Below are 13,479 nucleotides of genomic sequence, written 5' to 3'. Positions count from 1 at the left end.
TCAATATCTTTTGATTCTTCGATCGCCATAACTACATGCTCAAATTTAGTTGTGAAGGATCGAAGTATCTTTTCAATAACTCGGACATCTTCAATCTTTTAACCATTTCTTTTCAAATTAATGACCGTTACAGGCAAACGCGAAAAATAATTAGTAATATTCTCACCTTCCTTCATGTGAGTCGCTTCGAAATCGGCTCTTAATGTTTGAAGGCGAACCCGCCTCACTTGATCTACACCCTTGAAGATGGTATCAAGGGTGTCCCATGCTTGCTTGTTTGATATTGCTTTAGCAATCTTTTCGAAGGTGGATTCATCCAACCCTTGATAGAGGAGAAACAAAGCCTTATTGTCTCTCTTCCTTTGAATTTTTAGAGCGATCTTTTCTTCATTGGTGAAGGTGGCTTCTTCTTCCATAGTGGGTTCTTCATACCCATTGGTGATGATCTCCTATAGTTCTTGCGACCCGAACAATGCCTTCATTTGGATGCACCATTTTTCATAGTTGTCCTTTAACAACTTAGGAACCTGCGGCTAGATTGTGTTGGCCATCTTTTCTATTTTTTTAAAGGAATGACTGATTTTATTGGCCATCCTGTGAAATGGATTAAATAGAAATTTGAATATATTTTTTTAAACAGATTTTTTTTTTTTTTTTTGCAATCGATTTTTTTTTTAACAGATTTTTGCTGAAACTTTTTCTAGAAAAAACTGGGAACTGTGGGTTATGGGCCCACCACAACTGACGGCGATACCACTTTGTTGGGTCGTAAACCCCACCTTTTGTGACGAGTGGCTACAGCCACCACAAAAACAAAAATTTAAAAAAAAAAAAAAGAAAAAAAAAGCGAAAGAAGTTTCTACAGATCATTCATATAGAACTTTTGAATGCATAGAAACGATTACACTGGTGCCATTTATAGGCTTTTCTCCTTACGTGAAAAGACAAAAAAATCCCTATCTAGATGCTTCTTAAGGGCAACTAAAGAAAGAAAATTCCAAAAAGAAATCTACTATTTATCTTAACACAACTAGCAATCTAAACTTAGAAAAAAAAAATCTAATCTCACAGCTAGCTCACACGGTATGCACAGCTAGCTCATATGATTCTCACATGGTTTTGGATTTGCACAAATCCACCACCGTTTCCAACACACATCATCCCCCTAATGAGTAAGAAAAAGATTTAGAAGGAAAGGAGTTCCTAGAATAGCTAAATAGATGTAGGGTGCAAGTGTGTCAAATCGATCCAAGGGTCATTAGACCTAAGTTGGCTTATGTTCAAAATTTGCTCTAGGCCTAAAAGTTGCTAATTAATAAGTCAAGTCCAAGTCCTCTCAAAATCAACTTGATCCAACCCAGTTTGGACAGTGGTTTTAAATGGGCCTGATTTTAATTTTGGTTTACACTAAAATGGAACCAAACTAAATCCAGCCCAGATTTAAATAGATGGACGGAATGGATGAAACATATACATCATGATGGGGGCCACGGGGCACCGACCATCAGCCATCGGCTGATGGCAGGGGGAGTAGCCAATCCGTTTCCTGAGCCCACAGGGATAACCTTTGGGCGGGTGCAACAGACAATCCGCTTCCAGCTTTAGTGGTTTTTTACTTTTGGTTTTCATTGCTGTGTGCTGTTGTAGTCTTTTGCCTGCACCACATCCAATATATATAAAAGTTTCAAGACAGGAAAGATATCCAGACCGTTCATCTGTTGGGCATTAGTTTGTTTGGTCCGTACTCCAACACAATAAATCCACCTGTCCTCTATGCTAAGTGATCTTCGTAACAGGGCCAACCTTTTCCACAACTCAGATGTACTGGACATGAGACATTGGATTAAAGTTGATTTCCAATCCAGGATGCCAAACATAACGGGAGTATTTCAAATCCACGCTCCCAAACAGGCCCTTGATCCTAACAGGTCCTTAGCTACACCCATCCCAGGTGGGTGTCGGCCTAGGCTCTAGGTGCAGGTCGCATTCCTATATTCTTGACAGTTTTATGTGGTAAAGCCTGTTTGATTCTCCAAATTCACTGTAAATGCTCCGGAAATAACCACTTATTACAATTTCACTTAATTTGTTTGGAAATAGACGTGTATTTTCACTTGGGGAAACTGTCCAAAAGGACTAACTTAAATTTGTTGGCCGAATAAGGACGGATAAGATCCATCGCAAAAAATAAAAAATCCGTTGCTGAAATTCGGAAAAACCAACTCAATTATTCGTCATTTAAAATATTTGCGACGAATAAAGTCCGTCGCTAATATGAGTAGCGACGAACCCCAATCCGTGTTGTTTTGAAATTAGCGACGGATGTAGTCCGTCGCTAAAATATCTGCGAATTTTAAAATAAAAAATTGTCAGATTTGTTTGTATTTTTTTTTTTGAAATCTTACACCTGATAGTCATTCAAAAAATAATTCACACAATCATAATCGATTAATGATTAAACATGTGCGTGCATGTTTCACCCATTTAACATTCATCAAGACAGTAATCAGTACGATACCGATAAAACAGATAACGGTCTGTTTAATGTTTTCAGACTACAAATGCACATGAATGTCATAGGCAAAACCGTACATCAGCTGGGACTGAAAGTAGCTGCAACATCTTCTCGGCAAATCACAGCCATAAAACAGAAGATGAGACCAGTCGGCAATAGGGCAGGCATGCTTTGATGCTCTTCGACATCTGAGAACCACAATAGAAGCCTTTGCTAATTCTTTAACTCCAGCATTCCAACTACCAGAGCAAACATCAAACATGCAACAATGAGGATACCATCCAAATACACAAACCATACAGTAAATACATGTGAAAAGAAAAGAAAAGAAAAAAAAAAAAACACAACATTAAAAAGTGACCATGCCAAATACACATATCCAACGTAGTCCCTGTATAAAGCTCACTTTTTAACCATGCTAATGAAATGCCCACATCAACTATATTATGCAAATGCCCATGGCCACATGTAAAACCCATTCCAACTAATAAGCATTGTCACATTTATGTACAGATGAGTACTCTTATCATAGAAATAGACTCAAGTATGAGAAAATCCATGCTCGAAAATCATGCTTACCTGAACAAACTTAAATTTCAACCAATAGACATCAATAGCCCCTGTAGCCTCTCACTCTAACCAATGGCTAAGAACACGCCATTTAGCTCTACAACCTTGGTGAGGTCACCACTCGCCTTCAGCTCTACATCTATGATGAGGATACATAACTATTAGATTGAAAGCAGTGGTGATTGAACTCATCATTAAAAGAATCAGGCGTTTGATCTATCAAAATGTTCTGTTTGAAAGCAAGTAAACATTAAAAACGCACCCATTTCCAATCTGCTGCCTTTCATCAAAGCTAGAAACAAAATGGATGGCCTATCCTATCCATTTTCATCAGGCCCATCCAAGCAAACAAGTCCTAAATGAATTTGGGGCTAGCCCAACTTCCCCTCACTTTGGAAGACTTGACTCCAAATTACACAACAATCCTAATAAATTGATATGCAATTGAACTGAGCATCCAAACACGTAAAAAACTTAATAGCAAAACCCAAGCCCATATGCTCAAAACACCCAACACCAAAATTCCACCCATCCATTAATAACTAAACAACTCAACCCAAGTGAAAGTGCCAATCCCATTATTACAATTTTGCACATCATAGCATAGGAGGTTGTAGCAGCCCGTGGCTTGATAAGCATCACTCTGTCATTTTTCATTAGAAAATGAAAAAAGAAAATGAGACAAAAACTTCAGCTACTTACTGTCTACTAATGTCTTCCCATGTATGGGATTCTTTATCCAGGCCATAAAAAGGCGTATTATATCTCTCCCTTTCACCCAGGGTTGAACTGATAAGCTTGTTCACTTCATCCTGAAAATGAGAAGAAATCTGGTATTTTATAAGACTAACTACTAAAGGAGACTGAGAACTGAGACAACAGGTTTGCTGAGCCCACACACAAGTGAACTGCTGCCCATCCACATAAAAGAACACGTGCCAATATGGCACACTTGTGCAAGATCCAAGCTATCCATCAGGTGGGTTGCACTTGTTTAGATCAAAACTAGGCTGTTCCACTCTGGTCAGCCAAAGTGTACAAAACAAATGGATGGCAAGAAAAATAAAAATAAAAATTAGCCAAGCATTTCTTTTGTTAACTGTTGCTCATCTGAGTGAAATGGCCTTATTTTGGCCAGAATATCTAAACTGTGTCGCATACCTAATGGAAATCTCATATCCTGTACATGTGTGCCACATTGGCATGTGCGCCTGCGTGTGGATGGGAAAGGCTTCACGCAGGTGTGGGAGTAGCAACTTCTCGAGGCAATATACCAGAACTTGTGAAAGAAACCATGCAACAACTAATAAGATTTTATTTGAATACCGAGGGCCTAGTTGCTTGTCTTTTGAAAGCAACCAATATAACTTTCAAGAATAACTGAAGAAGAAAAACCAACAACATTTTCAGAACTTCATTCAGGCGTGCATTGGTTTTTATCTTGAGTGACCACTCATCAAATCCATGACATGGGTTGTTCTCAATATTGTTATCTGCAATGTACTACAAATAGAAAGATTTAAGATTTTGGATTAACAACGTTCAATAAGATAGTACAACTTTGTGCATCCAAACAAATCATTCATGACAAGAATAAAAGCAGCTTGCTTTTCAAGTAAGAACCAAAACAATTTAATAAAGAGAGCAAAGCAACCGTCTAAAAGAAAGGGTTTTATGTAACAATGTAGCGGCCATTACATAACTACTTTTTAATACCTTGGTCTTTACATGCCATATTCCTCTTTCATAATTTCCTAAAGAGAAATGATTTAGTGGGTGAAGTGCATAGAAACCTTCCCGTACACGGTAACATTTGGCCTCATGAGCATGTCACTTACTTGGACCATCCATTAGGTCCAACCCATTCTTCTTCCACTACTATGCACAAAAGATTACAAACATTCCCTAATTCAACTTACCAGTAACTGAAGAAGTGGATAGAGCCATTTCCATGTGAAGATCAAATTGTAGTAGAACTAATGGATAGTGTTTGAAGCTCACCCGAATTAACATTGGGTTTGTAAGAAACCAATCTCACCCACAACTCATTTTGGGACTTTTCCATCTCATGCAGCATGTGCTTAGTTCTGCCCATTTAATAAATCCAAAAATCAGTGATAGATAGTGGTTCACAGCACTGTTTTTAATTTATAGATTTAAAAATAAATAAATAAATAAATAAATAAATAAACTGACTAAAAGGTAACTTGGCCGGTTAAGGAAGCGTCAGGGATTAAGTGTCCACTATATGCTATATGGTTTTGAAATTAAAAATATATAATAAAAAAATTAAAAGAATACTAAATAATGAAGAGTTACTTGACAAATTTGTGGGTAAAAGAACAAAAGAGAAGAAAGAAAAAAAGATAGGATGAAGGCTTACCTTTGGATGCGTGGATCGGATTTAGTACCAACAGAAGCTCCCTTCATGTCTTTAGATGAAGACTTTTTCTCTATACAGCACGTAGTTAGAACCAAAAATCATAAAGAAACCTACGTTCCACTACTCTACATAAAGACCTTCCTATGAAAAGTACCCTTCTGTGGGGTTATGAATTTCTCTACAAATATTTGAATTTTTTTTCGGTGCCATTTCAAGGCTCCAAGAGCCCACAGCATAGATGCTTCCAGTTGAGAGAAGGTGATGGTGGAAAAATCATGCTTGCAACAGCAAGAAATGAGGTGTTCTCCCAAATATAAACAATTACCCAAGAATAAAATGAGAAAATACATAACCAAAGACAAGACTGTCAAAAGTAAAGTGACAATTACAAGTCTGCCTCTAAGGGAGATCTATAGAATTTGTAGACATGTCTACTTAATTAAGATGAGCTCATTATTCTACTAGAACATTTGGAGAAGTCATCTTTCCTTCCGACTTAATCAATTAGGAGCACAGATTGGATATCACTATACATGCCATTAACAAATATATAGTTTTAACTCAAGATGACTGACTGGTGGTTAACATATCATGTTACTAGATTACGTAGTAAGCACTTCATTACTCAGCATAAGAACAAGTCCATATGTGTTATCATATATTACCTTCTTTTGCCTCCGGAAGATACTTGGCAAGTCAGTATTTCTATAAGTTACGACCACATACAAAACTATTAGGTATCAAATGGCATTGGAACTGATTCAATATTAAAGATCTAGGTAATTCATGAGAAGCTGAATACATAAAGTAATCGAGTGTGATAGCAGCTGAATGAATTGTTAAGATAACGATAATTCATGGAAAGAAGAAAAAAAAAACTGAAAATACCTGTAGGTGGCTTTTTACATGATAGATTGTCAAACCCTGAACATTCATTACCTTCAATATACCCTTTGGAGTAGCCTCTGCATTTCATACTGACCTGTGTGAGATGAAAAATGCCTTGTGTGTGTGTGCATTACTTGAAGTTGTGCACTCACAAATACCCTCAACAACGAGCATGATGACAATGGTTAAACCCTCATAAGAGGGATCATCAGTCACTGACCTTACTTGACAAAAAAGGAAAAAAGGAAATAGAAAAAATTATATGCTCACTCTCAGCCCCATCAAGCTTGTTAACAGCTTCCACAAACTGCTCATGGAGCTTAGGCGTCCATCTCAACCGTGGCTTGTTTAGAGCTGCGGCCAAGGAAGTTGAGGGGCTTGAAGGGATTTGAACTGCAGGAGAGACCAGATGCTGATGGGTATCATTGCCTTTAGATCCAACTACTGGGACAGGTGGAACTTGAGGCATTTCATAAATTTCCTGCATAAAGTAAGCAACAATTCATTTAAAAGATCAAAGAGAAGCGGAAAAAAATTCCTTATAACCCATGGAAGGGCTCCCATTCCAAGAGTATGAAACTATAAATGCCTGAAACTAAGGAATCAATCAGACAATGCTTTACAAGAAATGGAGCATATGAATGAGACCATGAAGAGTCAACATTGAAGACATACCGGAATTCCCACCAGTGAAACTAGGCTGAGTAGACTGTGGACACGAGCATCTTCGGATCTAAAATCCTATGCATCCACATTATTATAACAATTTAGCAAAAAAGAAAAACAAAATCTGACAAAATCATAAAAGAAGATAAATCTTTGAAAAAAGAAAAGAAAGAGAAAATTGCAAGAAAAAATAAAGTCCTCTTCAAGATGGGCCAAGAGCTACTGGACACATTTTAATGTAGTAAGCAAGCACGTACTGGAATAAGTGAAAATATTGGACTTACAAACTACCTTTTTTTTTTTTGGAAGGAATGGTTTGTAAAACTAACCTCTAAGTAAAATGCAGCTGCAACAAAGAGAAGAGAGAGTGACATTCCAGAAGAGGAGACCTATAACAACAACTAGGATTGGTTATCAGTTTTTAAAGTTGAACAGATAGCTCCAACAGTAAGTAGAATCAACCATCCTTCCAAAAACTCACAAGAAGAAGAAGACGTCTACCCGCTTTGTCCACTAAGTAGTAATTACAGTAACAACAACCTAAACAAAAATATGCCTCAACGACCTAAACAAAAATATGTATTAGCATGCATTATTAGGACCAAACATCAGTAACATGCACGCAATAAGAACATTCATGAGTGGAGAAGAGAATTTTTCAGATGTGGCAAAAGAGTTGTGATTGTCACCTGAATAGCCCCAACTCCAAAAGTTGCAACATCACTAGACAATTCCTGTCCAAAATTTAAAGAAAAAAGAAACAGCCATCATTTTAAATAACACAAACTCAAAATTGGGCTTGAAACACAATAATTGAAATTATATTGTCACAAAGCATGAGATTATTGCTCTCCATGCCCGTGTGCCCAACATTAGGTGTAAAACTTCATCTCTACTCTTCATGAGATAACTCTATGTAAAATGAGAGTACCTATTGATAAACAGGAATAAAATATTGATAACAAAACACAGAACAATAGGATAAGAAAGCAGAAGCTTGTATAGATGTACATGTGAGCATAGCAGTGTGTTTGGATTAATGGTGGTTATATGTGAAGTTAGGACCTTCATAGTATGAGGCCTTCCTCGGGGGAACAAAACCACCGCGGCGGACTCTGATGGGTGATCAGTTCGGGTGGTCGTCGCGGGGGGATAGGTGTTGATGGGGGCGGGACCACAGGAGCACCGGGTCTGGGCGAGCTACCAATATCCTTCCCCCACATGAGGCCTTTTGGGGAAAACTATGAGAACAAAGCCGTGCGGGCACAAGCCCAGAGCGGACAATATCATACAGTGTGGGCGTGGGCTATTACAAATCATATCAGAGACGAGGATGACTCTGCCCTCGATGGGGGATAATGTGACGCCCCGATCACTGCTTCAATGTGGGCGGGCGCGATGTGGGCGGGGCTGGCTACTGTTGCAGTTGACTATAACATAACCTGTCCCACATCGAAAGAGTTGTCTGAAGTAATGGTAGTTATATGTAAAGTTGTCACCCTATACTATATGAGGCCTTTTGGGGGCAACCCCGAGAACAAAACCGTGCGGGCTGTGCTAGGTTTGAAACACAATAATTGATGAAGTTATATTGTCACAAAGCATGAGATTATTGCTCTCCATGCCTGTGTGCCCAACATTAGGTGTAAAACTTCATCTCTACTCTTCATGAGATAACTCTATGTAAAATGAGAGTACCTATTGATAAACAGGAATAAAATATTGATAACAAAACACAGAACAACAGGATAAGAAAGCAGAAGCTTGTATAGATGTACATGTCAGCATAGCACTGTGTTTGGATACACGGAATTCATGCGGAAATGAAAAACGTTTTCAACTATTTTCCACTAACAAGACAATTTGGCTGTTTGGATGAATCATCTGATTCGTGTATTTATAACCATTTCCCATTCATCACATGAACACGCCAGATATTGCCCTGCCACAGAGTATGATTGAGAGTTTATTTCAAACTGGTGATGTGTGTGATGGTTGATATACAGGCATTAAGAAATCATACACATGGCACATTAATTCAAATCAAACCATCCAATTGCAGGAAGCACTATAGATAGGTCATATCTCCTAAATAAGATTGATTTAATGACCGAAAGCACTGATTTATAACCATTTGCTTGTTGAAATTGGACTGCTGGGTATTTTCATCTCAATTGTCCATTAATCTCGTTGGACCCCACGATATCGATAGTGTAATTTAGTTTTAGATACTCAGGGATCCAACCCATGGTTCATTGGTAGATAAGAGTGCCTATCAACACCGAGGTCATGGGTTCAAGTGTGTGTGTGTATGTGTGTGTGTGTGTGTGTGTGTGTGTGTGTGATGAAGCCATCTGTTGTGCTAAAAAGTAGGGAGAGTATTGGAATTGAATGAAGGTGGGTAACTTAAAAGCAAAAGGCAGGCTGCTTTTAAAATTTAGGTGGAATTCAGGTGGAATGGCTGTATATTCCAGTTTCACCTAAATAAAATTCAGGTGGAATGATTCCACCTTCCTTTTAAAAATAAAAAATAAAAACAGCTACCATAGGCACATGTTTACAAATGTACCAAAGCAACAGAGACATGCGGAATGAGAACTCATACCTGAGAGTCACTGAGATGGGCTGCCATGGTTAGCCCTCCGCTGGATTTCTCCTTTTGAACATTAGGGACTGAGTTTTTAAAGCATCACCAAATGTCTCAGTGAGTTTGAATTAAAATACTACCTAGCCTGTCTGGCCATAGCAATCAAACAAATTGCAACTTGAAAACCTAAATGAGAAACATAAACATGAATAGTAAGATTTGTGGACCAGAAATATATAACAAATTACCAAGTATCATGGTATAGATAATGCATTGCAGCCTTGTAAGCTTCCTGGAATATGAACAATTTATAAGGATCCTCCCATTGATTCATACACAACATAATTAGCAAACAGGTGCCAGAATTTTGACCTTTAGGAAGTTTGCTGCTGAGCTGGACAATCTAGATTATAAACAACCTGCACATGAGTTGATCCAATATGTAAACAAGAACTGGTACTATTGAATAGTAGATAATTTTACCCTGAATGCTATTGAATCCATCATCACTATAAAAGGAAAGCAGTTCAAAATAAATTAGTAGATAGATACAGAGAGACAGGTAGATAAATAAATTCATAAAGAGAGATTTATATAAAACATTGATACAAAATTCACAACTCTGTAAAAGAGGACAAGAAAGAGATCATGTTAAGAATAAAAAGCTTTTCACATTACATCTTCAGGCACATCATCAGGACTGTCATAAACAACATCCAGATCATATACATTGGTGATCTCCATATATAAGAGAACCATTTAGCAAGCTGCAATATCCAGAAAACAATTTTTTGTTCAGTCTCACTTGGGTTAGAATACGGATTAGAGCAGGTTGTGGATCAGGTTCTCTAGAGATCGGGTTGGCTCTGGTTGACCCTTAACCCAGCCCAACCTAGCAAAGTTGAATTCCTGTTTGGTCTTCAACAGAAATACATACAAAGGGAAGCACGGCCAGGTAAAGTATACTTGATCCATTTCACATGAACTGGTACTGATTTTCCCGGAATCATGATACCCAGATACTTTGAGAAAGATCAATCACCTGTGCATATTATATAATAGACAAAGCTGTACTTGTTGAGGGATGATTTGTAATGGCATTCCTGTAATTCTTTTGTGATGGCAAACTTGCAACTATATTGCTTTCTGGATCTCTCCAATCCTCCTAGCTATTATATTTTTCTGTTTAAAGTATTAAAATCCTTAAGATCCCTAAATCCCTAAAATCCTCAAGATCCCTAAAATTCTAAAATTCCTAAATCCCTAATTTGTAATATCAGAAAATCCCCGATTCGGGGTCCACATTCAAATCTAAAAGCCCTAAAATCCCCAAATCCCTAAATGAGGGTCCACATCGAATCAGGAATCCACAAATTACTAAATTCCCAAATCCCTAAATTGGTATTGAGAGAGAGAGAGAGAGAGAGAGAGAGAGAGAGAGAGACACACCTCATGTGGATGTACGAGAGAGAGAGCACCGAGAGAGAGAGAGCACCGAGAGAGGGCGCGGTGGAGAGCGGACCGAGAGAGAGAGAGAGAATCCATCGGTGGGCTACCAAAGAAGTTTTAAATCAAGCTAATATTTGTTTTCCTTTCATCCATGTCTATGTGACCTTATCAAACATCATGGTAGGTCGTGGAGTTTTGCCACGTGTATACAGTAGCCATGTGGGTAGAGCTGGGCAAAAGAGACCCGATCCGGTGGATCCGACCCGATCAGACCCGTTCCGACCCGATTAGAACCGAACCGACGGTCTGGATCGGTGTTGATCGGGTAGCTCCATTTAGATCCGAAATCTTTTGGGTCGACTTCGGATAGTCGCTGATCCGACCCGACCCGACCCGAAAACCCGATCCGAATGGATCCGATCAGATCCGAACCTATCCGATCCGGAGTAGCTCTTATTGATACTTCTACTTTTCCCTATGGCATGGTCCGCTTGAGCTTTGAATATGCATCGATTTTGGGTTCAACGACTAAAATAATTTTCAAAAACGAATGGACGGCGTGGATAAACCACATGCATTCAAGGTGGGCCCCAACAATACTTACTGTGTACAATAAGAAAGTGTTCGTTGGTGTACCGCACACAGCTATGTACAGCTGTCTTACCAAGACGAGTGGTTGGAAAGTGAAAACGACTCCCCTGCCACCAGCCAATGGCTGGCGATCGATGCTCTGTGGGCCCCACTATGATGTATTTGTTTCATCAATGCCGTTCAATTATATTTCTAGATACTTATATGTTATTACACAAAAAATGAGGTATATCCCAATCTCAAGTGGACCACATTATAGGAAACAGTGTTGAATGTATGTCAACCATTAAAAAAAATTTGGGGCCCATAAAAGTATTGGATCAAGTTGATCTTTGGATTTTCCCTTCATCTGGGTCTTTATGACCTAATTAACAGATTGGATGTCAAATAAACAGTACAGTGGGCCTTAGTATGATTTAAATGATGGATATCCAATCACTATTGTTTCCCTGTGGTGTCGTCCACCTGAGATTTATCTCCCTATGATAATTTAGTTAAAGCACTAAAATTATCTTTAAAAAAGGATGAACGGAAGGGATGAGATACATACATCATGATGGGCCCCACAGATCACCGACCACTGGCCACGGTGCCGGTGTCAGGGGGAGTAGCCAATCCGTCCCGTCTTCAGCGCGCTGGCGCTCCTCGAGCTGCGAGTTGTACGAACGGTTCAAAGGTGATCAAAGTTATATGGCCCTACAGTGATGTATTTATTATATCTACACCGTTGATACATATTTAGAGATCATTTTAGAGCATTATCCAAAAAAATGGATCATATCCAAAGATCATCTGGACCACACCACAAATAGCAACAGATAATGATTTTCAGTGTGGTCCCACTACTTTTTCCAGTGTGGTCCACTTGATAGTCGGATCTATCTTATTTTTTGTCTCAAGCCTTAACACTAGCTCGCCAAATGGATGGATGGTTTGGATATAACACATATTCCATGATCAAACCTACATAACTAAAGATATCTTTTCGTGGGCAACAAGTTGCCACAGCTGTCGTGCAAAGCACGTTCGCCGTTGCAGAGCCTCGTGCTTCGAAACGTACGAACAACTCAACTGGTATCAATCTCATATGGGCCCTACAATGATGTATTTATTATATCCATACCATTTATCCATTTTGCAGGATCATTTCAAATCATTTGAAAAAAAAAAAAACATATTTAAAACTAAAATGACCACACCGAAAATAGCAATGGGATAATGATTTTCACCGTTTTTAACCATTCAAATCGCACCCAACCCGATCTGACTCAGTTTCTCTGAACGAGTCGAAGGCGATTCGGGTCAGACCAATCATGTGTCGGGTCCTATGTTCCGGACTCGATCTCGGATCCCGTTGTTAAAATGGTCATTACTACTGATGATGTCTGGGAGGCCTATATTGCATTAAGATACATGTATTCTCTATATAATGTTGAACAAGTAATATATGCACAGCTGATTAAAGAAAACTGAAGTTGCTGCAGACAATATCAGTCCTATGCATATCTCTATGCATTTTTGATGCATTGCCCAAATTTCAGCAATGCATATCTGAAATTCAATGAACTGAACGGAGTGTTATTCTGTATAAATGGACTTATCGGATATAATGTTTCAGCTATACATATCTGAGAAGAGAAAATGGTTGTTGCTAATGATTTTGTAGACCCCATACCTGATTTCAAAATTATTATAGACTGAGGGGATATCAGATAGACATCTCTGAAATGAAATTATGTGTTCAACCTCGTTTTCTTTGGATGGACATATATGATTATATAGTTGTTGGGTTGTTAACTTGTACTTTTCTGTTCTTGCAGTCCCACCCAT

At 38.6% G+C, this 13,479-nt stretch overlaps 1 pseudogene; it reads right to left on the bottom strand.

Annotated features, from left to right (window-relative positions):
- Positions 1 to 2,762: 2,762 nt before the first annotated feature.
- Positions 2,763 to 10,452, bottom strand: LOC131236129 (protein PHOSPHATE STARVATION RESPONSE 3-like; annotated as a pseudogene).
- Between the last annotated feature and the right edge of the window lie 3,027 nt (positions 10,453 to 13,479).

The sequence above is a fragment of the Magnolia sinica genome, unplaced genomic scaffold, assembly GCF_029962835.1.
Source record: "Magnolia sinica isolate HGM2019 unplaced genomic scaffold, MsV1 ctg238, whole genome shotgun sequence".
Lineage (NCBI taxonomy): Eukaryota > Viridiplantae > Streptophyta > Magnoliopsida > Magnoliales > Magnoliaceae > Magnolia > Magnolia sinica.
The sequence above is the reverse complement of the archived record's forward strand: the minus strand, read 5'-3'. Positions and strand labels throughout refer to the sequence as shown.